Source organism: Mus musculus, chromosome 17, assembly GCF_000001635.26.
Source record: "Mus musculus strain C57BL/6J chromosome 17, GRCm38.p6 C57BL/6J".
In the NCBI taxonomy this organism is placed as follows: domain Eukaryota; kingdom Metazoa; phylum Chordata; class Mammalia; order Rodentia; family Muridae; genus Mus; species Mus musculus.
Window position 1 is genome coordinate 31,902,782 of NC_000083.6, and position 22,342 is coordinate 31,925,123.

A 22,342-nucleotide genomic window follows, 5' to 3' on the forward strand; every position below is an offset into this window, starting at 1 on the left:
GGGGAAGGGAAGGGAGAGGATATGGCTCCTGAAACAGGTAGCTGTGGCTGGAGCCTGGGGGCAGTGGTGTGAGCAGGCACAGGAGCTTGGCAGAGGGAAGCCTGGCACACCACTTGGAGGCCATGTCCTGGGCCAACTCTGTTCTGAGCAGCACTTATGCAGGTCTGGGTTTGCTCACAGGAACAGCCAGGACATCCCAGGTAGGGGGATCTTCCCATGCCAGAGATGTCCCCCCAAACCCACAAATGTGAACTTATCTGGTGTGATGGTTTGTATATGCTTGGTCTAGGGAATGGCATTATTAGTAGGTATGGCCTTGTTGGAGTGGGTGTGGCCTTGCTAGAGTGGGTGTGGCCTTGTTGGAGTGGGTGTGGCTTTGTTGGAATGGGTGTGTCGCTGTGGACGTAGGCTTTAAGACCCTCATTCTATTCTTGGTCTCTTGCCGTCTTGCTCCTCCTCTGTTCCCTCATCCCTTCCCCATTCCCTTCCTCCTCTCTCCACCTGTTCATGGCCGGCCTCTACTCCTCTACTCTCTCTCTTTTTGCCTTTCTTTGCCTCTACTACCCTCTTGACTCCCCTCTATATGCCCTGAATAAATTCTATTCTACTATTCTATACCAAAACAAAAACAAAACACCAAAAAACAAAAACAAAACCTCATCCTAGCTGCCTGGAAGTCAGTATTCTGCTAGCACCCTTCAGATGAAGATGTAGAACTCTCAGCTCCTCCTGCATCATGCCTGCCTGGATGCTGCCAGGCTCCCACCTTGGTGATAATGGACTGAACCTGTAAGCCAGCCCCAGTTAAATGTCCTTGAGAGTTGCCTTGGTCATGGTGTCTGTTCACAGCAGTAAAACCCTAAGACATCCGGAAAGGGGGCCTTTGCAGGTGGGCAAAAGGCTGTCTTGACTTCCCATACTGGAACACCCTGGACTCAAAATATAAGCACGAGTTTTTAGAGGAAAAAAGTAGAGAGAGGCAAAGACTGGGAGGAGGACTGTGATGAAGGGTCCAGAACCTGGAGCTGGGTTGCCATGCAGCCTCATGATGCCCGATGTCTCTCTGAGGCCACCAAGTCAATAGGAGGAGCCAGGAAGGACAAGAGGCAATCTTCCCTCTCAGCAGGGCTGTAGGGCAAGATTTTTCCAGCCATTTGGACCTGATACGAGGCAGGACAGCAGTATGGAAGCAGTGGCCAAGGCAGGGAGACACAGCAAATCTTTGCAGCTCAGACCCTCAGCCCATGACCGACTTGTCCCCTGCAGGCTACACTGGCTGGCAGCCTCTGCCATCGGCCTATCCCTTTGTGTACCTGCCCAAGTGCTTTCTCACCCAGTGCCTGCCCTTCTGTCCCTTTCTTGGCAGTGACCATGTGGCCCTTAGCAGTGGGTCACCACTTTCCGGAATGTGTTTGTCCATCTTGGTTTCCTGCCCCATGCGGGGTTGTTTTGACTTGCATGGGGCTTTCCGCCTTTGCCCCGGTTATATAAGGAGCTTTATGTAACAACCAGACTCACTGAGCCAGGGAGGGAGGGTATGGTAGGAGAAGCTGGGGCTGGCCCCAGCCACGTCACCTCTCCAGGTGTCGTCTAAAGCCTCCAGTACTTGGCTGCCTTGGTGCCAAGAGGACACACACACACACACACACACACACCCTGTACCATGCTCCAACTCCCTGCCCCGTGTCTATAATATTAGGAGACAAAGATAAATATTGGCCAGGCCAAGAAACAGGACCTCCCCCTCCTCTCTGGATGGCAGTGGCCTCAGGTGCCCCAAAGACTCATGGGTAAAGGGACGGCTGACACAGCTGGAACACAGACAGCACACAATAGTTAGAGTAGTTCCTCTATCCCTGTGTCAGACCTGGGTTAGGGTTCAAGATTATGTACAGCAGATCCCTAGCCTTGGCCCCCAGGAAGGAAGGAAGGAAGGAAGGAAGGAAGGAAGGGAAGAAGGAAGGAAGGAAGGAAGGAAGGAAGGAAGGAAGGAAGAGAAGAAGGAAGGAAGGGAGGGAGGGAGGGAGGGAGGGAGGGAGGGAGGGAGAAAAGAAGGACAGAACAGGACCAGGTTACCCCATCAGAGCCTCAGAGACACTAAGTAGACACACTTCAGGTCTGTTGCCACGTGGAACAGGAGGGAAGCTGGGTCATTTCTCCAATTGTCTGTCAGAAGCTCCAAAGGAATTAACAAGAGGTCCTTAGAGAGCAGAGAGTCCACACTTACGTTCCCAACAGTGAATACCAAGCGACCTGTAGTGCCTGTCCCCAGTTAGGGGACAGAAGCTAGGGCTGGCTGCTCATACCCAAGGCCAGGGTCTAGCCACAAAAGCTCTAGAAACACGGCTGAGTGTCTTAGTCGGGGTTTCTAGTCCTGCACAAACATCATGACCAAGAAGCAAATTGGGGAGGAAATGGTTTATTCAGCTCACACTTCCACATTGCTGTTCATCACCAAAAGAAATCAGGCCTGGAACTCAAGCAGGTCAGGAAGCAGGAGCTGATGCAGAGGCCATGGAGAGATGTTACCTACTGGCTTGCTTCCCCTGGCTTTCACAGCCTGCTCTCTTATAGATACCAGCCCAGGGATGGTATCACCCACAAGGGGCCCTCCCCACATGATCACCAACGTAGAAAATGCCCCACAGCTGGATCTCATGGAGGCACTTCCCCAGCTGGAGCTCCTTTCTCTGTGATAATTCCAGCCTGTGTTGAGCTGACACACAAACCCAGCCAGTACACTGAGGCAGAGTGAGAGGACTAGGCCCAGCTTCCGTGGACTCCTCCCGGTGCGAGCCATTGCTGGTTACAGAGCCACCCCGGAAGAGCATAGAGCGTGCCTGTGGCTCACAGTCTTTGAACATGGATCTCTGAGCACCTGCAGGAGCCAGGCTCTGCAGGGCACAGCGGCTTAGACATCTAGACCTAGGCTTCCAAGTGACCCCCAGGAAAATCCTCTGCTTTTCCTACCCCCATGGCGTTCACAGGCTTGCCTCCATCGTAAGGTCAGGACGTCGGCAAGCACAGCCACAGGACTAGGCCAGCCAACTGTCTCTGTCCCAGGCGGCAGGCTCTGACGTGTTCCTCTGGGTTTGGAGTCAAGGCCTGCCGTGTTTGTTCCCTCTCACCAGGAAGTGAGGGCTTTCCTTCCTGAAGCTTGGGAGGCCACGTTCCTTTTCACTCCCCAAAGAGGAAGCCTTCTCTGTCCTCAGGCCAGATATGTGGAGGGCTGACTTCATGGCCTGAGACGAGTGCACAGGAAGCCGTCTTACCTAAGAAGCCCTGGAGGAAGCCTCCACAGGCCCCACAGGAAGCACAGCCACGTCACCTTCTCCAGCAGGGAGGCCAGTCTCTGCCCAGCTCCATCCCACCTGACCTGCCATCTGCCCAGCCTCCAACCCCTGAGACGTCTCCTTTCTGGCCTCCTCAGGCTCCTGAGCACATTTGTGAGTTTACAAAGATCAGAGGTCGCCGGAGATCAGAACCAGTGCACCCCACTGCCCCGCAGTACCCACTTACATAGTCTCTCAGTGTGATCCCTGGGGCCCCAACACATGGCCTTTGGTCCCAAGTTGGACAGAATCCTAACAGTGATGATCCTGGTGTCAAGGACACTAGGAGCTGGTGGCAGCAGAAGGACCAGGAGGAAGGGACACAGAGGCCAGAACACTAACTGGGAAGGCTACCAGGCATCCTGGGGACAGGCATCCTGTAGGGTGTCACTGGGCTCAGGATAGCAGCCACTGAGGCTACAATGATAACATCTAGACTTAAGGGAGGTGGAGGAACAGTGCGGGTATCCTTACCAGGGACTGTGCCCATGAACCCTGCTCATAGTCTTCTGGAAGGGGACTCCAAATAGCTTGCCATCATGTCCACAGTGGGGTCCATTCTAAAAAGAAGTTGGGGGAGGTGCAGGAGGGAACTGGCATGGGGGACACAGCACATGCTGTGGACAGGTGAGGGCCAAAGTTTTTGTCACCAGAACCCATGTAAAAGCTGGACGTGTGTGATGGCCACCTGTACGTCCCAGCACTGGGGAGGCAGAGACAGGGGGTGACCTAGAGCAAGACAGCTAGCTAGACCAGCTGACTGGCGAACTCTGGGAGAGTTCCTGTCTCACTGTATAGAGTGACTGAAGAAAACTCCATCCCCACACACCTGTGCCCATGTACTGGAACATATGTGCAATGATACATACACAAGTTCCCTCGAAGATCTTAGTGAGAATCTCACGGTTTACCTAAAAGGGTTGCCTTCAGTGGTCACACGGCACTGTGGTAGCATTGAATGGGACATTTGCCACCTGTATCTGGAGGGGTTCTTGATGTCTGCAGGCACTGAAGAGAGGTAAAGCAGCCACGGCTTTCCAGCCACCTGCGATGGGGCTATCCTCTGTTCAGGAATGCTCTAGAGTGTCCCTGCCGGGCTCTCTTGCCCTCATGCCCATAGACAGCCAGGCAAGCTTATCTGCATGGAGCCAAGGACCTGGGCTCGTTGTTGAAAACCATTTTTGCCGTAGCCCCTGCCTCCTGGTCTCGTCCTCCAGAAGATGGCATCTGTACGCCAAGGAGTATGGACAGTGTATACAGCAACCTCGTTCGTTACAGCCTCTCTCAGTACCTGTGATGTCGTTCAGCCCTTGGAGTCAAGAGACATGAACTCTGAGGCCAGATGCCACTCTAAAATAAACATGGATGCCATGGGAGCCTGGGAGACACAAAGGCATCCTCAGCTGCTGGGCCACGAATGTGACAATGTGGGGGTTTTCCCCTTGGCCTCTCATTTCTGGAAGAACTGGGAGAAGTAGACACTATTATACCAACTGGGAACCTCTGGTAAGGAGACCAGCCCTTCTGTCTGTGTCAAGGAGAGCATGGCTGGAGTGACCAGGTAAGGGCAGCTGTGACCAGGTAAGGAGCACAGCACAGGCTGGACACATGAGCCCTTGGGAGGAGGTGTGGTGTCACTTCAGGAACGAGCAGTCTGGAGGGGTCCCCTGGGTCCTCAGCTGCCCTCTCTGGATGCGAATGGACAGAAGTAAGGGGACTGGCACACAGAGAGTCCCAAGACTCACAATGAGCAGCACACAGTGGGCAGTCAAGATGGGTGAGCCTGGGGCTCAGGTTTCTTTATTTGTGATGATGGAAAATTGATTCTCTTTGGAAGTGTCATCAAATGCTACAGAGAAGCTCCCTTGTGTAGGCCAGGACTTATCTTGGGACCCAGAGGAGCCAGCTTGACTCCAGCCCCAAAGCACCCATGACAAAGTGAAGATCTCTGTTGAAGGTCCCCTACCAAACCAGAAGGAAGGTCACCTCCATAGTGCCACAAGCCTTCAACCAGCCCCTGTGGTGGCCATTTCCATTCACCCTACAGAGACTGTCCCATAGCCTTTACTTTCAGAGTAGAGCCTTCATCTCAGGAAGGATGCATAGAAACAAGGAAGGTTGACATCACCCAGGCCCAGACCAGAGATGCCATGAGGATCCAGGGGGATGCAGACAGGCCAGCATGGTGGGGACAGATGTGACACTTGTGCTGACAGGAGATGTAGCAGCTGAGGCAAGGTGGTTCTTCAAGTTCTCTTGCCTGAACTTCAAGGCTTCACAGACGAGTTGTTCGGGGATGGTAAACTGAGGGACGGAAGGAGTAGAGAGGAGGCTGGGGCCATAGGGCTCAAAGTGGCTGTTGTCCAATGACCTCTCCCTGCCCACACAGGCTTTGGCCCACAGGAGAACCTGCTTTGAGCAGAAGATGGTGTCTTCCTGTGTCCTCCCATGGTAAGGGGCTACGTGTGCCCTGATGTCTCTCCTACAAGAGCTCTAACCTCACGGGCGTGGGCTCCATCCTTATGACCTTGCCATACCCCATGCCCACCTCCGACCACCTTTAACTTGGGGTGAGGGCTTATTTCAAATACATGGATTTGGGGGGTACATGGGCATTCAGACCTGTAGCTCTGTGCCTACCGATCCCCACAGCAAACCCTGTGTCCCAGCCTGATTACTCACAGGGAGCTGGAAGGAAGCTCAGCTCACAGGTCCAGCTTAGCTCTTCAAATCCCGTGGGCCAGTCGGGAGCAGGCATTGTTCACTAAACGGCCAACAGCAACGAGTGTTAACCCCCGGTAAACCCCAATCCCGACATAACTCGGTGCCTGTCTGGCATTCGGTGCCCATTGCTAATCCATCTCTGCACCTGCCACAGGCATATGTAGAGCCCCATCTGGCCCCATCCTCTGGAGTGGCTACCCCTACTACCCACAGCCAGTCTCTTCCTGGGCATGCCCAGCAGACCTGGTCATGGGACTTAGAATTGGCAAGACCAACATGGCTTTTCAGAGAGCCCTGACCTTATTTAGGCTAGTCGCTGCCAGGCTGGCTCTAGCTACTGTAGCTTCTGCCAGATGGACCCTTGTACCTCTGGGCCGCTGAAGCCAACAATCCTCTGATAACACCACATCTCATCTCTTCCCTTCCCTATCTGCACCTTACCTACTGGCCCTCAAAAACCAGATGGGTCAGGTAGCTGGAGGGCTGGCCCAGGAGAGACTTACCAGAGCCACAGGAGGGGACATGCCTGTCTTCCCAGCCTCTATAGGCTTCAGACCCTCCCCTGTATACAGGGATGTTCACTGCAGTGGGCTCTGTGCATGGAAGACTGATGAGCTTCTTCACTGAAGACATCTTGACATACAATAAATTCGGGAGATTAAACCAGCAGAAGCACAGATGAGGGATCAGGGCTTAGACATCAGAACTAGATGTCACACAGGCTCAGGGACCCTGAGGCCGTCATTGGCCCAGGGGTTCTTCTTCCTCAGGAAATGTCCTCCAGGCTCCTCAAGCACAGCCAATCCTGAACCCTGATCATCTCCTTGGTGGGACCTTTTCCACTGAATTCTTCTCAGGTAGACTCCTAAGAAGGACCTAGAGTCTCAGGTCCCCACCCTCTCCAGTCCTTGGCATAGCTGGCAAACGCCCCACCCCACTGTGTGCTGACACACAGCTTTCTAATTACATTAAGACTTTCCTTTGTGTTCCTTGCTGCTGGTGGTGGGTGACTGGGCTCAGCATTTGCTCCACAGGACACAAAGAACAAGTCCAGCATGGTCCCATGACAGAAACATGGACGCACAGTCATTCGGGGCAGCCTTCAACCCACGTCTTACTTTCAAAGGTCTTCATGTATGCGGCAGTGATTAAACAGTTACTCAGTATGTGCACATGCCTGAAATCCCAGCACTCAGTTCACTTATCACTTGTGTATCCATAACCCCACCCATCCAAGCTTCCGCCCATCGACCCATCCATCTATCCTTCTACCCACCCACCCTCCACACGTTCATCTATGCATCCCTCATCCATTCATCCATCCATCACTCTATCCATCCATCCCTCTGTCCATCCATCCCTCTGTCCATCCATCCATATCTCTATTCATCTATCCCTCTACTCTTCCAACCACCTGACTTTTGGTGCAAGGTCACTAAGAGATGAGAACAATCCTGTCCGCTAATAGGAGAGACAGGCCAGGCGTGGTAGTGCACACCTTTAATCCCAGCAGTCGGGAGGCAGAGGCAGGCAGATTTCTGAATTCGAGGCCAGCCTGGTCTACAGAGTGAGTTCTAGGACAGCCAGTGTTATACAGAGAAACCTTGTCTTGACGCCCCCCCCCAAAAAGAGTGAGGTACAGCCAATCACGATAGTGAACCTCTATAATCCCACCATTCAAGAAGTTGAGGAAAATGACAAGCCCAAGGCTAGCCTGGGCTACATGGGAAGCTCTTGTCTCAAAGTGTGTGTTTGTGTGTGTGGAGGGGGCATTCCCAAGAAAATTCCCAAAGACTCGAGGGGATATAACAGGGTGAGATTTGCCCGTGATGAGCTGAAACTGTCATTGGTGTGAGTTAATGCTTGAGCCATGTGGTAACGTTCATATTGTGCTTAAAATGAGCTGTGTTTACAATTGTGTCTGTGTCCCCAGTGGCCTGAAACCACAGTGCATGCTGTGATGATGTTCACACAGCCACAACACTGCTAATGCTTGCAGACACTGGCACCATCACTAAGCAAGCGAGACTCTGAAACAGAGCAGACAGCCCTGGGTCAGTGACTGACTCTACCTCCCCCGTCCCTCCAGGGTCTCTCCTCCACCTTCCCTGGGGCTGAGCAGATTCCAGCCTGACTCACTCTGCCTGAACTCTCCTTTTCAATTTCCATGAGCTTCGTGGGGTTAATTCCAAAGACTCTAATTCTGACCTAACTCTACTTTCTATAACCCAAATTCAGGCATCTTTTATGAGGCTCAGTGCCTTTTTGCTAATAGATAGTTTTTGCCTTGTTGTGTGTGTGGAGGGAGTGGGGATTGTTATTGCTGTTGTATTTATTTATTTGTTTGTTTGTTTATTTGTTTATTTTAGACACTATCTTGCTTTTCAGGTCTGGAACTCACTCTGTAGCCCAGGTTGGTCTGAAACTCACAGAGATCCGCCTGCCTCTGCCTCCCAAGTGCTCGGATTAAAAGTGTGCGCCACCACACCTGGCCCTTTTAAATCTTGTACCCTGGGCACACCTGGTGTACCTCCCGAAATATACTTTCACTTAAAGTCATCCGTTCCCAGCATCTACCTAAGAGGAAGGAAAGCATGCCTGCTTAAAGAGAAGCTCAAAAATGGCCTAGAGTTGGGCGTGGCGGCCACGCCTTTAGTCCCAGCACACAGGAGGCAGAGTCAGGCAGATCCATGTGAGTTGGAGGCCAGCCTGGTCTAGTCAGTAAATCTCAGGACAGCCAGAACTGTTACACAGAGACCCTGTCTTAAAAACCAAAGATCAAAAAATAAATAAATAAATAAAAAGAAAGGAAGCAAGCAAAGGAAGGAAGGAAGGAAGGAAGGAAGGAAGGAAGCAAAGGAAAGATGCAACAGCTTCATTCACAATGACCAGAAAGCAGGAGCATCCAAGTGAGCATTGCCTGCTGAATGGAGAAACACCATTGGTTCATTCAAACAGTGGTGATACCAGTCACACAGGAATGAAGCAACGCCTCCTGTACAGGTCCGTCAAGTCCCCAGGATATACCACTCCATGGGAGGAACCATGCGTGGAGGCCACTGTCCCTGAATATCAGAGCAGGCCAGTCTAAGGAAACAACATTGGTGGTTGCCAGGGGCCCGGGCAGGAACAGGGATTAGCTGTAGCCAGTAAAGTCACTTAACAGAACCGAGGGCTGAGGAGACCGCTCCGTGAGTCAGACAATTGCCGCACAAGTATGCGGCCCTGAGTTCGGATCCCCAACATTTACAGAACCGGGCCTGGCTGCCAGAGCAGCAGGCTGAAGGTCTAGCTGCAGACCCTGTGCAAAACAATGTGGAAAAGCCATCAAGGAAGACGACACCCTCGGCATCAGCCTCTGGCTACTACATGCTGAGCTCGTGTGCGTGCATGCACGCTTGCTTACACACACACACACACACACACACACACACACACACACACACACACACGACAAGCGAGTGATTCTCCAAAACAAATTCAGGCAGAAGGGCAGGTAGGCTCTGAAGCGTTTACCTAGGCCGTGGCTGGCAGCCTGAGAACACCCTTCCCTCCGTGTCAAGTCTGTACTCAAAGAAGAAAAACTTAAACAAATAAATAAACAAAAAAAGCAGCTGAGCAGGGCAGCCGCACCCAGCATCCTGGCCGCGGCGGGAACATTCCGTCTCGGAACCCCGGTGGGTCTCTGTTTGTGCAGGCAGAGCTGTCTGACGCCATTGCCCGCAGCTGGCATCTCTGCCCTGGAGCCTCAGCGCCATGGCCCAACCCTCCCTCTGTGGGCTGGGCCTTTCAGGACTACATCTGTGAGCACTGTGCTGGTAAGCTGACAGAGGGTCAGTACCGGGCTCGGCTACACCCTTCGCTATAGTAGAGATGTCATTGTCCCCAACCCCGCAGAGTAGCAAAGACCTGAGAGAAGCCCCGACAGCATCCTGTCCACAAGGAAGATTCCTCATCTTGACTGCAGCCTGCTCTCCCTTCAATAGAGAGAGACAAGATCCCTACCTCGTGCCATGGGGCCCAGAGGAGACAAGATTAATGGATGGGTAATATGTTGGGCAACGTGCAGTGGGGCTGTTTGGCACGTCCCTTTATCTTTCTGTCGCTTGGGTGACGCCTTATACAGAACTAAGGGACACACAGCTGCCTGGGCTGGTGATTGCCTTGATTTTCACTAAATCCTTTCTACCGTGATCACTGCCGGCGAGCAGCTCTTCTGAACTCTTCCAGCATCTGGAACAGCCTGGACCGGCAGAAACACCCACAGATGTAATTAGCCCAGGAAGCTGAGCTGCGTCACCTCACACGGGTTCTGAAGCTCCGGTGTTTGCTGCCCCTTGCTCATTCCCACGCGTATTTTTAAGCCTTCCTGCCTGGCTGCCTGGCTTGAGGTATCCCTGGGGCTCAAGTGATGTGTGTTGACATTCTCCCGAAGTTACAGAAGTCCTTAATGATCCAAATTTAAAATATCATCTCCCCAGACAGATAGATTGGTGGTGATCTGCCTCTGGACTAGATTGGTTCAAATTAAATTTGACCTAAGGAGGCCTCCGGAGGGGTGCCTAGGTCAGACTTTGCAGCCTGGTGTGGCCAACTAAGCCTAGTGGCTCTATAACAAAAGCAGGCCTGGCTGCTGCTGGCCCAACCAATCACAGGCAGAGGTTGGACTCAAGCCAGCCTCAGATCTTGCTCAGGAGATCTGCACGGTCCCCATCACTGTGCCTCCATCCGGCTGGATTTCCAGGGCATGCTGCCTGACAGAACTGGGAACCTTTCTGAGGGATGCCTGGGCCAAGCGTCAGAGGAGCTGAGGACCCAGGCACACCTGCTCTCACTTTGTCTTCAGGAATTGATTTTTAACCTTCTTTCTTGGGGGGGGGGGGTTACATGTGTGTGGTTCGTGCACACACTTATGTGTTCCAGCCTATGTGTTTGAAGAGACCAGAGGAAGCCCTTGGGCATTCTACTCTGTCACTCTCTGCCTTGTTCCTTTGAGACAGGCTCTCTCACAGAACCCGGAACTAGGCCAGACAACCTCAGCAATCTCTGTGTCCGCTCCACCCCACAGCACTGGGTAACAGACGTGCGTGGCTTTTATCGTGGGTGCTGGGATCCAAACTCAGGTCCTGGTGCCTGCACAGTCAAGTGTGTGACTGGCTGAGCCTTCTCTCCATTCCTGTAACAGTGTAACATCTGGGTGGAGTTGCCTTCACCTAGACATCCCTCAAATAGCTAGTCAGCGATCCCTTTATCTTTTAACTTTATCCCTGTGAACTTTTATTATGAAATTACCTTACACAATCATAGACAAGCATATAGCAACTACCCTGTACCCAACTCCCCTGCCACCTCCAATACTGTCCAAGGACCAGCGGCACCCTGCCCCAACCCCCTGCCATACAACCCCTGACATATTTCCTCCTTTCGGTGATCACTGGGCAGAGGCATCTCAGGATGGTAATTACTTGTAGAATAATCCCAATACCATGATCAATTCCAGGAAAAGAGCTTGACACCCGCCCCCACTCCCGCCCCCCAGGTTTGTCACAGCTGTGGCTTTTGTCTGTCAGCAGTCTGGCTTCACTTGAAGGTTGGGGTCTAGGCTGTGTCCAGGGCTGCACATGGCCACCAGGTCTCCTGCATCTGTTTTTTTTTTTTTCCCCATGTGTTTGTTGAGGAAGCGTCATGCTCTCCTAGTTCCCAGATTACTCATGGCCTGTGGTACTGTTCAGCATGGTCTCTGTCTGAGTCAGGGTTTCTATTACTGCGACAAAACACCATGACCAAACAGCAGGTTGGGAAGGAAAGTGTTTACCTGGCTTATACTTTCACACTGCTGTTCATCCCTGAAGGAAGTCAGGACAGGAACTCAAGCAGGGCACGAACCTGGAGGCAGGAGCTGATGCAGGTTATGGAGGGTGCTGCTTACTGACTTGTTCCCCTCGGCTTGCTCAGCCTGCTTTCTTATAGAACCCAGGATCACCAGCCCTGGGATGGCACCACCCACAAGAAGCTGGGTCTTCCCCTGTCAGTGGTTAATTAAGAGAATGCCCTACAGCTGGATCGTATGGAGACATTTTCTCAATCGAGGCACCCTCCTTTCAGATAACTCTAGCTTGTGTCAAGTTGACATAAAACTAGCCAGCACAGTCTTCTGTCTTCTGAAAACCTATGGTTAGGGTATAGTGTCCCTTTGGTGGTCGTGTGGAGCAGGCTGGCCTTGAACTCAGAGATCCACCTACCACTGCCTCCCAAGTGCTGTGATTAAAGGCATGCGCTACCACTGCCCAGGCCCTTAGCTGACGTCCTCTGTGGAATTTCCCTCCACCATTGTTAGCCAGCACAGATGATAAATCCTCGAAGCTGCCTCTTTATCAGCTTACAGAATAGTGGCTTTGTTCCCTATCTGTCTCCAAAGACGAAGAGTTGATGAACTACATTTACAAAACCTCACTATGATGTCTGGGAGTGTGAGATGTGTGTCACTTGAGTGTGAGTGTGCCCTCAGACCTGTGTGCTGAATGCCTAGACCTCAGGTGGTGAGGTGGTGAACTCTACATATGTCAGGAGGTAAGCCAGCTGGGAAAGAAACTGATTGAGGTCTGTCTCTTGTCTCTGATGTCTTTCTGCCACATTTGTGAATACGCACCTCTGTGTGTGTGTGTGTGTGTGTTGGAGGTCTGGCCTGTGGACAGGCCCAGATGGGGAAGGACTGTGAGAATTGGCTGTGGGGACCAGCCATCAGCAAGACTGGATCCTGAAGCAGTGTGTGTGTGTGTATGGGTGTGTGTGTGTGTATGGGTATGTGTGTGGCACTTACTGGTTTGCTGTGTCATGGCTACAGGGAGCCACGTATGTCGTCATTCTGTCTCTCTCTCTGCAAAACTGTGAGAAAATGGTTTGTTGCCTAGTCTCAGAGCACTCGGAGGGACAGGTGTGTTTACCTCAGTGACTCTGCTGCCCGTGGCCACTGGGTGGCTGGTTAAAGTTTGTGCTAGGCTGCTTGCTTGGTGAGATCGGCGCAGAGGATGAAGGGATTGCTGACCGGCTATTTGAGGGATGTCCGGCGTGGGTGACTCCACCCAGATGTCGACACTTCGCCCTGACTTGCTCCAACAGGTGCTTGTAGTGGAAATATGAGGGCATGGAGTTCTTCTCGGAGCTCGGCCTTCTTAGAAAATGGGGGAGGGGTGAAGGGCACAGGCCCTTGGGGTCCATGGAGGAGGGGCAGGAAGGACAGGGAAGCACTGCACAGTCTGGGAGAGGACTTGCCTTTGGGATCCTTTAACACATTCCAGACTCAAAATGAGCACCAGGAGGCGGGGCTTGCTGGCAACACATGGCCTCACCAGGTCTGAGAGTCCTTAAGACATCAAGTAATTGACACAGTTCTGCCAAGTGAGCGTGTGATGGCCACACTCTGTACCCAGACACTTGAGCAGTACCTCCCACCCCCACCCCTGTCCCCACCACGGCCCCCAACCTGCCCACTGGGGATACAGGGCCATTATGGGGCAGGAGCACGGCCCGTGTACCAACCAGGTCCCTGTAGATCTTCATCACTTGTAAACGCTCCCTGCCCAGGACGGTCCTCTGTGGCATACAGAACACTCCTTCCACCCAAAGGGCCAAGGGCAGAGAACTGGGTTGGCAGCCTGAGTTCTCAGCTGAGTCAGGGCCCCGCTCTGGCTCTCCAGGCCCTCTTGTCTCCATGGGCTTCGGGTTCCTGCTGCATCGGTAGGAACGTTGCTGTGCTTGGAGCTGTGTCCATGCCAGCAGCTGGGCTAGAGCCCTGCCAGGCAGTATGTCCCCAGGGAGGAGGGTCAGCCGAGGCTGGAAAGCCACAAGCTGAGAAGTAGTGACGTTGTCCAGCAGCTTTGCTGTGTCCCCAGTCTTGCTGGCTGCTGAACACAGAGACACATCTACAAACACCCTAGCTACGAGGCTAGTGGCTGGAGGTGTCTCTGGCTGTACTGCCCGGTAGTCAGCCAGGACTACCGCCTCACCCCACAGAAAGCCATCAAGCACATGCATGCACTTGAATGTATACCAGCTGCGCAGTGTGCATGTGTCTCTTGCGGTCACGGCTCACCTGTATCCATGCACGTGCGACCAGCACACACCTGTTGCTGACATCTGCTCTACGCAGACACAGCAGTTGTGAAGCACAGCGGCTCAATGACACACGGGGAACCCCAGGACCAAAATCACCCCGTCGGAAGCAGGAGATGAATGGAGCGACATTTCGAGACATGGCGTACAGACACCAGCTGAATTCCTACAAATTCACATGAGCACTCTGAAAGGGAAGCTAAGAAACAATTACATAGGTGATGGTGTCAGATTGGGTAAAATCCCTTAGGAACGGGAGAGGAGGTAGATGATTTACACCCAAACTATCAAATGTTTATTAAAGGAATTAAAGATGTGCAAAGACAGCCCACGCTCATGCCTTGGAAGATTTCCAAAAGAGTTTCTTGTTATGCAGCCCAGGCTGGCCCCGAAGTTGTAATCCCCCTGCCTCAGCCTCCAAATACTGGATTACAGTACTAATTAGAAGACTTAACAATGCACAGGCATTAATGCTAGCCAAAGCAATATACAGGCTCAATGCAATTACATACTAAAAGTCCAACAACAGTGTTTAAAGGAAGAAAAGACCCATTCTTTTTTTTTTAATTTTAAAAATTCATATGAAATATAAAAAATGGACTATATATAGAATTGAATAGATATTTTCTTTTAAAAAAAGATATAACTGACCAATATGCACAAGAAAATATGGGCGGCAATGTTAATCATCAAAGAGGTGAAAAATCAACATCAGGAGAAACTACCTCACACCCGCAGGATGATTACAGAGATTCTGAAGGTCAGAAGGGCTGGTGAGCGGGCATGGAAGCCGCATTCAGTCGCTGTGCACTGGTGGGAACTGAGCATGTGCGGAAGCCGCAGTCGCTGTGCATTGGTGGGAACTGAGGGCGGAAGCCATAGTTGCTGTGCACTGGTGGGAACGCTGAGTAGCATCTACTGTGGAAAACAGATCACACTGAGCCTGTCAACTCCACTTCAAGGTCTGAACCCTAAACACATCCATACATCCAGGCTCAGGATGTATACTCACAACTGCCAAAGGTGAAAGCCACCCAAGGGGCCACCATCACATGGTAGATCCACAGAACGGCACTAATCAGCCTTAAAACCAGAACAAAGTTCCGTTTTTAAGTATCCATGCGGCAATAAAGATGGATGCTAAAGACACTGTGCTAAGCGAAACAAGCCGGTCCGGCCTGCTAGAACCTACTTCCGAGTGGGGAAAAGCTGTAGAATGGGGATGGAAAGCAGGAAGCAGGGGCTGGGGCTGGGGAGCAGCTGGTCAATGGGGACAATGTCTCAGTTTGGGAAGGTGACAGAGTTGTGGCGGTGGATGGTGACGGAGTCTGCGCAGTGTGTACAGCATAAGCTGTTCATAATTGTAAAGATGGTGCATTTTGATGTCATGTCACTTTACCAGAGGTCGTACAAGCTAAAGAAGTCTGGTTGTTGGGAGAGGTGAGGCCCAACCGAGAGTGCAATGCAGGGCTGTGGCGTATGTAGTGGCGGGGTGTGGGTACCAGCAAGTTTGAGCATAGGGGCCAGCATCTGTCTAGCATGCCCTCCCTCAGAGCGCATGACCTGTAACTCGCCCGAGGGGCTGCTAGGAATGTAAAAAGCATTTCCTTAGCCAGGCTTCTCCAGCAGTGGAGACACTTCTTGAGTTCCTGACTCATAGGTACTTCTGAGGCCTGTGAGACCTCAGTCCTAGCATCAATGAAGTGTGAAAAGTCACCCAAGCAGGGGCTGCCAGGAATGGTGGAACCTTCTAGAATATTGAGTGGACAGCTCGAGCTCAGCCTGCCTCCTCCACACACCATCGGCTCCCAGACACCAGAACAGGGCCTAGTGGAAGCTCATCTCAAAACTCCCTGGGTGAGGACTTTAGTGGACTCTCCAGGAGCAGCTGGGATCCCCACTATCGGCGCTCTGTGGTCTGAGACACCACTGCTGGGAAATGACCACGGAGCAGTGAGTTCGACACTTCTGTGCCAGGTTAAAATCTTCTGTCACCACAGGTTTCCTGCTTTTAGGTACATTGTGCTCTGAGGTTTGGATGATGACACTCTGCTAGATGCACACGGATACCAGGGGCAAAATGACCGTAAGTACGAAGACACCGATCCTAAAATTGATGCAGTTTAAGGATATCGATGAGGGTCACAGAGGAGTCCTCTACAGTCTTCACAGGGCTGGAGAAGAGACTGGGAGAAGGTGGGGTCTGGGGTACTGGTCACCTTAGGCTGCTTTTCCTGGTCAGGACTCAAGCAGAGGAAACTTCTCTGCCAAGAGGGGGACACTGACTTGCTGGGGAGAGATGTGGCTGTCAGCAGCCTGATTACACAGGTAAGACAGCAGCCTGGTTCCGGCTTGCTGAGGTAGAAGTGGAGCGTGTGATTCTGTTTTCAGTTTTTAGCCTGGTCTGCTAACGCCCCAACCAGGGGTCTGGAACAAACCCTGCCTTCCTGGAGCCTTTATCTGACATAGGCATAGCCTTCTGGGATTAGGCTTAGATCCATGACAGCCCTATCACACTCTCCCTCGGAAGGGGTCTTCGTTGTTTACTGGGTTTGCCCAATCCCTCCTCTGATGGTCATGTTTCTTTAGAATGCAAACACTTTCTACCAAGAGGGACGTGACCAGAAGGCCTCTGGACTAGAACACAAAGTGGGTGTCCTCTGAGTCAGGGCGGGTGTCAGGGAACAAGCCTAGTGTTCAATCCTGCAGCTGGGGGGGGGGGGGGGGGAAAGACTAAAGCCCTTCCTGAGAGCCAGGAAAACACTTGGGACAAGTGTCCAAAGCCTGCCAGGGTGGTGTGAGTTCTGAAGTCTGTCCTTGGCACCCGCGTGCTCCGAATGACCACAGAGCTTGAGAACAGCACTCATCGAGGCCAGGTGGGGCAGAGGAGGCAAGGTGTGTATGTACTCAGGAGCTGCTGACAGAAAGCCACAGACCCGCTGATGCAGGGCCAGCCTGAGAAGTGACTGTGTGGACCTCCTCCTTAACTATCGAACCACAGGAATGTTCTGGTGGCCAGGGGCACTGGCAGAATTATCCCCTCCCCTGACTCTCAACAGGTTCCCCGCAGGCCTAGCCTGGTACGGGTCTTCAGCAGCCCAAGGATCTTTCCAAAAGCAGGAGGGAGTGTCTCAGGCACCTTCCCTGCCCTTCTAGTTCTCTAAGGGCTCTAGAGACAGGGATGCATCCTACGGTCTCAGACAAAGTGAGTTCTTTCCCCAAATGGGCAGTAAGTGACCCAGGAAGCTGAGCGGGACTGGAAATGTGTCTCTATGTATCAGAGATGGGGGTGGGGTGGGGGTGGGGGTTGAGCTCCTCCACAATAGCTTTCCAAACTTCTCGAGATAAAATAAAACTAAAGAGGAAGGCAAGTTGGGGGTAAGGAATAAGTACGCTTAGGGGGACCCTAGAAGATAAGTCAGCTGCGGTAAACGTTCTGTGGGGTGATTAGGCGGAGCCATCCAATTCCAACTTTTCTACAAACCTGCGAGGGTACACCAGCACCTCCATATGCAACCAGGGAGAGAGAGACACACAGGGCTCTCCAAAGGGAGCAACAGAGTACTGGGATGCCAAGGGGCCAGGACGCCCCCGAGGAAACAAATCTAAGCTCTCAGACACACATCTGCCCATTCCCCACTAAGTAACCTAGATCTAGAGTCCCATAGAAGTCTCAGCCAGCCATGTTATCTGCCGTCCATAGTGGGGAGGGCCTCCTGGGCTTCCTCTTTACTCGGTGACATGCTGGTGATCACTGTGGCTGTCCCTGGCACTAGATCAGAGCTTCTTCAAGGCCAAGCTGGATCACCTCCCCAGCTCGTTAGCTCACATTCTTCACCCTCCCCTTAAAGTCCCCAGACCCAGGTCCCTTCAAAGAGCAGGAAATTCTTAGCCTAAGGCGTGGCTTCCCTGCTGTTTCCAAAGCCTGATGGCAGGCCTGACACTTGGAAGGCACAGCCAGCTCACTCCTATGGTCTGCATGCAGCCAGACAGCAGCGAACGTTCTGCTAAAGTGGTCAGATGGCTGCTCCTGACCTGGGGGGGGGGGCTGTGTAGCTGTCAAGTAATTGCAGCTACACATGACAACTCAGGGGATGCTGGGCTGGGATCTGTAAAGGCTTTCCGGTGGCAACCGGCCCCAGGACCGTCTACCTGTATGTAGCCTCCAGGATGTGCACCAGCTGATCTGTCTGCCATGCTAGCCTGAGGACTTCACACCTGCTCTCTGCAGATGGCAGACTGTCTGGCTGATATTTCCACCAGGCAAAGCCCCTAGACCTCTGTGCCACCCAGAAGGTGCCCTCAGAGATGCCCTTGCCACTGAATTGAACTCATCTCTCCTCACGGCAGGCCTTCTCCCTGAAGGGAAGAGCCCCAGAAGGGAAGAAAAGACCTTAGACACACGGTAGCGGAGTGGCAGCCAATCCTGGGCTCTGCTCATGTTTGACTGGATGAAGAGCCCTTCCACCTGTCATGTAACTCTCTCTACTGGCTGAGTAGCCTCACTCCTTTAAGACCTCCTAGTCCCAGGGAAGGAAGGGGGGAGGAGAGGAGGAAGGCTGTGGAGAGGGACTGTCCACACATCTTTATGAAATGTTTTGCCATGTTTACATGGAGCGGATTCTCATATGCATCAGGACCACCCAAACCTATGACATCACATAGGTGACAGAGTGACCTGCAGACCTGTTGCAAAGGCGACAGGCACCATATTCCCAGAATCCACTTGGCTCACCTCCCACCTTTACCTGAGTTATGTCATTTTCCATATAAATAAAGGAGAACGTCTCTTTTTCCTCTCCCCCTCCCCTCCCATCCCCTCCCCTTCTCTCCCCTCTCCTTTCCTCTCCTCTCCCTCTTTTCTTTCTGCCACCACTTTGTCTCTCCCTCCCAATAAAACCTCTTCCATGTGGAGCTGTCTTGGCCTAGTGTGCTGTTGAGAGTTGACCCGCCATTCTAAGACATCATATGCCATATCTCCAGAAGCAGGAAGCCAAGGCCTCTGTGTACTTGCAGAAAGAGGCGCTGTTCTTTCCGGTGAAGCCCTCAGGGGTAGGCGGCTTCCCTAGATCCTCCTCTGAGGGGGCCTTAGGCTGCTCCATCCTCCAGTGTGGACTACTGAGTCAAGCATATATGCTCTCTTGAGACCTGCTAGAGACTCCAGAAGGGAACTACCCCTCCTGAAAATAGCCACCATTCCTGAACAAGCTAGCTACTTGTGCACACGCATGGGGGCAAGGCCTCAGAAGGCCTTGGAGATGCCAATTGAGCTGGCCCACAGCCCTGGGGTTCTCCATCCTTGGCTGGTGACATCTGTCTGCTTGCGGGGATCCTGTGTTCAACAACACTAGCAATGGATCCCGCTCAGCAGATGCAGCAATGGAGATCCCAGGCATGGGTGGCTCCCAACTGCTGTTCACCAAAGTCAACCTCACCAAGCCCATGGGTGATGGTGGGTGCGGAGACACTAGGAGGCAGAGGGTCCTTACTTAGCACACTCAGTCTGAACTCGTGTGGCCTCCTAGGCCAAGGAGCAAGGAGGTCCAGATGACAACGTGACATGCTGCTTGCTGCCTGAATGGAGTCATCAGCCAGGATGGTCTGTGTAACAAAGTGCAGACAAACTGTCTTACAGAGCTGGAGGCCAACTTCTGAGCCAGGTGTGGGCAGACTGGCGGGTTCCTCCTAAGGTTTCAGGGAGTCTTCCTTCCCCAGGCCTTGCCCAGATGCTGGGGGAGGGGGGCTGATTTCAACTTCAGGCAATCGGTGCCTTTTAGAGGAATTTCCCAGCATTCTTTCCCGGTCTCCATGTGTGAAGTCTGGGTCTAAATCTCCAATGTAATCTCTCTCTCTCTCTCTCTCTCTCTCTCTCTCTCTCTCTCTCTCTCTCTCTTTCTCTCTCTCTCCCTTCCTCTGTGTGTGTGTGTGTGTGTGTGTGTGTGTGTGTGTTGCTCACATATGCAAGTGAGGGTACACAAATGTTTGTCACAACATGTATGGAAGTTAGAGGAGGCCTTTGGGTGCTGGTCCTCAGCTTCTGTCTTATTTGGGACAGGGTCTCTTCTTGAGAGTCTCCTGTCTCCACCTCCCAGTTCTGGCAGATACACTGGGTTTACAGATGCTATGATACTGTGTCTCGGCTTACATGGGTTCTGGGGATCCAAACTACTCAGGAAGCAGGTTCTTTACCCTCACCATTCATCTCCTCAGTCCCTTAAGACACCTCCCCCCAATGCCTTAAAGGACATCGAGCCTGTTGGATTCAGGTCCAGCCAACTGTAGTTGAACTTCATCTTGACTTGACCACAGCTGTCAGGAGCCTCGTTCTGAAAAAGGGCCTTCTGAAGTCCTAGGGGTTAGTATTAGCATCTTTGAGGGGTGGGGTGGGGGATATGATCCAGCCCATGACAGATTCCTGAGTGAATATATAACTTTATATGTGGCAGGTGCTGTAGAGAAAGCCTGGGGGTTCACCACAGCAACCCTTATGGTGTTGCAAATATTAGGCGTGTGCTATTTCCAGAAGATTGCTTTCTGCCCCACCCAGACTGGCTTCTGTCCCTTGACATCTCTTGTTGGGACATGACATTTAATTCCTTGTGGCCTATGCATAGCTTCAGGGGACATCTGTCCCACTTCTGGGTCTCGCATGGATTGCTTGGGAGCACAGTCCTAACAAGCCAGATGGCTGGGGTCCCAGCTTCTCAGGATCCAGTCAGTCCTCAGTGTGGCCGCCTCCCTCCACCTGCCTGGGTGACTCGGTGGGTGCAACTGAGCCTTGCTGTTCACTCTGGCAGCCAGGCTGGGTCGTTCAGACACAGAAAACAGCACAGATGACCAAAGTTGCCTTTTCCTGGTCACAGTACCTCGAGCCTAAGTTGGCCATGTGTCACTTGGGAGAGACCAGTGTGTTTTTTGTCTGTCAGTGCCTTTTGTCAGTGCTTGGAGCATTCAGGAGTTTGAGGTTTGTGGTACAGAGCAGGAGGGGACCTCTGCCCACTTCCCCGGGTCACAGGTCTGTCCACAAGCCTGCAGGGCCCTGGGCTGAGGGAGGCCTGCTGCTGGGAGCCCTGATTCTCCTCGGGAGCTAGGGTTGTCCATCTGTGTCCCAGCTTCTTCTATGACCCATTTCTAGCAACTGCTGGTATGGAACCTTCTCTAGGAAATATGGCTGCCTCCTTTGTGTGTGGTGGGGGAGGAAGAAGTGGGAAGTAGGAGAGAATGGGGTGGGGGAGAAGAGAGAGACAGAGAAAGAGAGTCAGAGAGTCCAACTACAGACCAAGCTGGTCTGAAACTTACTATGTAGTTGGAGGCAATCCTGAACTCTTGCCTCTTCTACACATGGTGGGATTACAGGTGTGCACCACCAAACCCCGTTCATGTAGTGTTGGGGGTTGAGCCCAGGGTCTCATGCATGCTAGGCAAACTCTCTAGGAGCTGAGCTACAGCCTCGGGCTGCACTTTTTCTTTTAAAGACCAGTGAACCGTGGGATGGAAAAGGAGTGCCAAGTGCTAGCCGTGAGACCAGGAAGTGTCCTGAGTCCATAGCATTAGAAAAAAGAAAGGTGGCCCAGGAAGTGCTGAGAGTGTGAGGGCCCCTGCTCTCAGCTGAGTCAGAAGAGGGACCTTTCATGGGTCAGGGGTCTTTGGAGAGGAGAAGGTTTTCTTTGTTTGAGATGGGATCTTGCTGTGAAGCACAGGCTGGTTTGGAACTATTGCTTTCTGGCCCCCGCCCTAGGAGTTCTGTGATCACAGGCTAGAAAAAGAATTGAATGTACTTTCTGGCCAACCACATCTGAATTGTAGAATGTATACGTCTAAAAATCCATGTGCTAAATTGAGAGGGGTGGGGGTCTCTGGAAAACTGTATAGGCCTACAATAAATACACGCAGAAGTACCCTTTGGGAAAGTTCTAGATCTGGGGTCTTCCTTCCCTGGAGGCTTAATTGTAATGTGACATTTAAATGCCCTTACTGAGCCCTAATTGACATACAGCAACTTACCTGTATTTAGAGTACTGTTTGGTTCATTCTGACATAACTGTATGGAGAAGCTTAGCTAAAACATGAAGTTTGGTGCATTTGGATACAAACCTATGGGAAAACTCTTGGCAACAATAAGAAAGTGAGCTTTCGGGCTGGAGAGATGGCTCAGTGCTGTTAAGAGCACCGAC

The 22,342-nt window shown here is 52.3% G+C and overlaps 2 long non-coding RNA genes across 3 annotated transcripts; one reads left to right on the forward strand and one right to left on the reverse strand.

Moving 5' to 3' along the window:
• Positions 1–5,095: 5,095 nt before the first annotated feature.
• On the reverse strand, positions 5,096–9,663 carry 2310015A16Rik. 2 transcript variants are annotated; one of them, XR_876746.3, is made up of 3 exons: positions 9,573–9,663; positions 6,015–6,096; positions 5,096–5,636 (listed from the first exon to the last, which is right to left on the reverse strand). It is a non-coding gene; the product is annotated as an RIKEN cDNA 2310015A16 gene (long non-coding RNA). The 2 variants fall into 2 exon arrangements; XR_385539.4 differs by lacking the exon at positions 9,573–9,663 and having other exon boundaries at positions 6,015–7,298.
• A 20-nt stretch (positions 9,664–9,683) lies between these two features.
• Gm30571 lies at positions 9,684–11,022 on the forward strand. Its single transcript, XR_385538.3, has 2 exons — positions 9,684–9,874; positions 9,954–11,022. It is a non-coding gene; the product is annotated as a predicted gene, 30571 (long non-coding RNA).
• The last annotated feature ends 11,320 nt before the right edge of the window (positions 11,023–22,342 follow it).